General features: G+C 44.0%; 1 protein-coding gene across 13 annotated transcripts in view; it reads left to right on the top strand.

The window, feature by feature from the left end:
- The window catches only part of Girdin (protein girdin), a 328,484-nt gene that overhangs the window by 26,118 nt on the left and 297,366 nt on the right, over positions 1-5,000 (top strand). The gene's annotated exons all lie outside the window — the stretch shown is intronic.

Below are 5,000 nucleotides of genomic sequence, written 5' to 3'. Positions count from 1 at the left end.
TTCGTGTGGCGTTCTGTGTCCAGCCGTCTGGTCAAATGCAGTACCGTAGGCCTAACCCTTTGGGGGCCGTTGAGGAATCAGGGTTGGTATGGTTTCCTCTGGCGTTGACAAGAACAAAATCGTGGTTCATTTGGATTACCTCGAAGTTCTTGAGGTTATTTATTTTTCTCTCTCCTCCATTAGCCCTTCAGAATTGCCACATTAATCCTCGGGGGTCGTTTCTCCCCCTTCCCTTTATGGGAACCGCTGGATTAAGGCGAGTTGGCACGGGGGAAGGTTCTGGAGTCGGTGCAAGTCGGAGTTTGCTGTGTTCCTTGACCAAGTGTGGATCACAACAGTACCAGTTTCCTCTTGTTGTGGTTATTAATATTAATGTAGTTTTTCTACGTCACATATATCATTTCGTGTTTGAAAATTTCCAGTGATAATTTTTACCTCTTAGAAACTGCTAAAGTTTGGAGTAATCCTCCCCCTCAGAACTTTGACTTCATTTTTTCGGCCGTATCCTTTGTGTCGTTCCGTTTTTTTTTTTTTCTTCTTTCTCTTAGTTCTTTGACGTCAGAAATGTTTGTTGGGTTCCAGGTTCCTGTAATGGTCTAATGCTACATGGTGTTGTTAGTATGCCGTATAATATTTCAGTGTTGAATTGTCGTTTCCGCTTAGAAATCTTAATCTCAAGAGTGCGTCCGTGTGGGTGCTGTCCAATCATATACAAAGTTATCTTAAAGTTCACTGACGGTAGCAGAGTACTGCCCAATTTGGCTGAATAAAAAAAAATGTACCTGTGGGTGTATTAGACAGCTGAGGCGTGAAGCAGTTGTGAGCTCGCCAGATGGAAGAAGAAAATATTAACGCTAGGTTTTTCGAACATTGGGAGTGAAGTAGCTACTGTCCACTCGTTGTGACGTCAAGTCGCGTCGTGGGCGTGGCGCGCGCGGGAAAACCCAAGGCGTCTTCGTTGACGGGCACCCATAGAATCAATAGCGGACGGGAGAATCCGCCCTCGCCATGTGGGCGCGACCACATTTCTCCCCCACCCCCCTTTCTCCTATTCGGTTAACCGTGAGTCTCCGGGAGGTTAAGTAACGGTTGTGTCGGCCTGACGGTTAGGCCTATGTAATCGCCACCTCGGACGAGCGGTTCAATAACTTTACGGGGGGCTTGGTCCCACTTCTCTTTTGAGACACCGCCCGCTCCTTCAAGTGGCCTTGCGCTAGATTGGCGGTTAAATAACCACACAATTTAGCCTGTGACAGGACAGTGTTTCCCTTCTTCATCTCAAGCTCCGAAGGCTTCTGCTAACCGACACGGCTTTCTGACGGTTGGATACCGTCCACTCTAGCGCATGCGTGACTGTTCAGAATTTCCCTTCCTTCCTCGCCACCTTTCTGAACCACTCAAGTTTCCATCGGTTAACCGTGGCTTGTTCATGACGGTTGAATTGCGTGTTTGGCGGTTACGAGTGTGTAGTGTTCATTAAGAGCATCCGCCATTGTTCTCGTTTTCTCTTACGTGTGTGATCCATAGAAGCATGAATACTTCGTTCGTACTCGATTTTATCTGGATACAAACGCGCGGTCATTGGCAATGTTTCATTCAGAGTAATTATCAGTGTAAACTGCGTTTGCGTACAGGTTTGGCAGGTGAGAATTTATTTAATTAAAAATCGAACTGTGTCGGACAGCATCTGATAAATTTTCCTTGTATACGTGTCGACAATTTTGTGGCGAATTTATTTTTGATGGCCATTCAAACGTCGACGTTAAGGTAAATGTACATAAGAGCGAATTTAACCAAACACTTCCTTTGAAGCCGAGGGTGGTTTTAGTTTCATTTAATACGTTTTTATTTGAGAAAAGTGAGTCGGGATGGAGCTGCGCTTTGGACAGTTCTACTCCAGCTCATGACGCTGCCCCTCACCCCGCTCCCCCTGCCCCTTCCCCACTCGCGCCGGCGCCATGGGCATCGACGCATCTGGCGTAGTACTCGACTGGAAGAGGCGGCGTATTTTTGCAGATGCAGCGAGTAGTGCAGGCATACGTCAGGGGGCGCGTGGTATAGTACTAGAAGTAGTAGTTGTGGCGGTAGTGGTAGTGTTGGTTGAAGGTAGAGGTGGTACTTAATAGCGACCTATTCTCTCTCTCTCTTTCTCTTTCTCTCTTTCTCTTTCTTTCTCCTTCTTCTTCTTTGTTTCTTTCCTCCATTTTTTCTTCTCCTTTGTTTCTTTCCTCCATTTTTTCTTCTCTTTCCTAATTTTTTCTTCGTTTCTCTCTCACTTTTTTATTCTTTTCTTCCCTCGTGCATTGAGACGATGCTGAATAGGAGAAAGACATGGCCCGTAACTTTTATCGAGTATTGGGTGGAGGTTTGAAGTTTTCTCGTAGAATTGGAGATCGGGTGAGATGAAGAACCCTGTAGGGAGAGTTCGGTGGCGAGTTCGTGAGAGCTGGCTGACGTGTGCGTGTGTATCACTCCATGTACGTGGCACTACATACAAGGACGATCAATTCCTCAGTGCCTCAGTGTCAGGGTGTGGCACTTTACGAGACGGGAGTTGTCGCTTTCTCTGACAAACTTGGACTTAGTAATTTCTGTCGTCAGGTGATTTTATTCAGGTCACAGGAATGAGGGTTTCCGTTGCTCATGACTCGTTGGTGATTCGAGTCTTTAGTTTGCCGTCAGACGATTTTATTCTAATCAAGAAAAAGTCCCGTATCCAGTAATTGGTTGAATGTTTGTTTTAACATTTCAGTATACTTAGTGTCAAGGTTCCTTGGCTAAATGAATTTGTTGGGCTGAATGGCGTTGCTGGCACACCCTACAACGAATTAGTATTCCACTCAGTTTAATAAAATCACCTTGCGGCAGGTCGTGTTTAGCCAGAACAGTTTTACAATTGAAATGCAGGGCTTCTAACGAACGGTATAAAAGACATCGTGTATTGGGTAAACACCGGACTAAATAGATTACTCCCGATGCTTTATCCATTTCGAGCCGGATTTAGCCCCCGGGGGTCACAATTGCTTCGGCGAATTGTTAAAACTGAATTTACGTCCAGAAATAAAAGTTTAAAGGATATGCAACGGTTTTGTCCATTCTGTCCTGTTGGCATGGGTCCGTGCCCCTCCCCCCCCCCACGTACCGTCTACCTCCCCGTATAGAATACACACCGGGAGTGTGTGTGTGTGTGTGATTGTGTCTCACTTTCTAATGCAACATTTCCCACCCTTCATATCTCTAACCAATATCTCTCCTGTGTGCTTGGGAGGGGAGTGTGTATCCTTCAGGCAATGTGTGCCTTGCACACACTCTTTCTTCTCTTTTCTTCTTCTTCTCTTTTCTTCTACTTCTCTTTTCTTCTTTCATCTTCTCTTTTCTTCTACTTCTCCTTTTTTCTTTTATCTTCTCTTTTCTTTTTTCATCTCTTTTCTTCTCTTATCATCTCTTTTCTTCTACTTCTCTTTTCTCTCTTTTTTCTTTCATTTTTCTTTACCTTCTCTTCTCTTTGCCTTTCTTCTCTTCTCCTGTTCTCTTCTTTCTTCTCCATTCATCTCTCTTCTCTTCTTTCATTCTCCATTCATCTCCTCCTTTTTTATCTTTTCTTCCCCTTTCTTTAACCTCTCATTCATCACTCCTGTGCTGTGTCTCGTCTCCCCCGACTTCGAGTATCAAAGGCGACTGGAATGTTTTAGAAATCTCGCGGAGAAGTACGGCCCCTCCAGGTTTGTTTACTCCAAGATAGTTGGTATTCGATTTCAAACTCTGCTCTCCTCGATGGTGCGAAGAGGAGGAGGAGGAGCCGGTGTCGAGTACCAAACTTCCAGAGCGGTTTGAGCGGAGCGTCGAATTCGTGCTTCAAGTTAGTTGGGTTTCAGACTGATGTATACATGTAGGTATATCCGCACGTGCACACAGATGCACATGTGCACACACACACACGCACGCACACACTATGATGTATATGTATAAGAGTGGCATAATGATGTAAAATCACCGTCCTATCCATATTAAGAAAGTCATGGCAAGGGTGAAATGAAGGACAATATATATATATATATATATATATATATATATACATACATATATATATATATATATATATAATTGTGTATTCACTTGGTCTTTGGATCACGTGTTGGACTCGTGATCGACAGCTATTTCCCTCCTGGAAGAGAGCTCAGAGCTCGTAGGTCCGATCTATGGGTAATGCTATGACCTTTCACATACACACACCCCCAACTCCCCGCCCACGAGAGTCAGAGTAACGACTCGAAGCGCAGCGGTACCGAAATAATTTCGGCCCTGGGCAGGATTCGAACCTAGAACTGCGGGCCACTATCGTGGCAGTTCAGTGCTCTACCAACTGCGCCACCGAGTGTGTGTGTGTGCGTGCGCGTGCCTCACCACCCTTCCACTCATATCTTACACGCGCGCGCACATGTATTGTGTGTATATATGTATATACATATATATGTATATACATATATATATATATATATATATATATATATATATATATATGTATATACATATATATGTATATACATATATATGTATATATATATATATATATACATGAATATATATATATATATGTATATACATGCGTGTTTGTGTGTGTCCTGGGGGCGCCAGGTGTCTGGACAACATATACGTATGTGCAATACGATAGATGACCGAATCAGCTGGTCTTGGCAGCGAGGTATTGGAATCCATTTAGAAGGATCGAGAGCAAATCCTTTCCCGTATCCCCGAAATACGAATTCAGTCTTCCCAGCGGAGATATAAATCACCTGCCGACAGCAAGCCTGATAACACTAGCTTTCGAATGTCAGTGAAAGGGGTTTAGTCTTAATTAATCGTTAATCCTCTTCTTTAATTAAACCCGTTACTGCATGACTGGTTATGCTTCCATACCCGTTGGTCTCTTTCTTCGTTTTGTTGGATGTTGCCTTGTTATTTTATTCAGTGTTAGGTGGACACAGTCTGGATGTCGTCAG

This window comes from Oratosquilla oratoria, chromosome 33 (assembly GCF_046742065.1).
Source record: "Oratosquilla oratoria isolate Oo_2021 chromosome 33, ASM4674206v1, whole genome shotgun sequence".
Taxonomy (NCBI): Eukaryota; Metazoa; Arthropoda; class Malacostraca; order Stomatopoda; family Squillidae; genus Oratosquilla; species Oratosquilla oratoria.
This window is presented reverse-complemented; position numbering and strand designations above follow the sequence as displayed.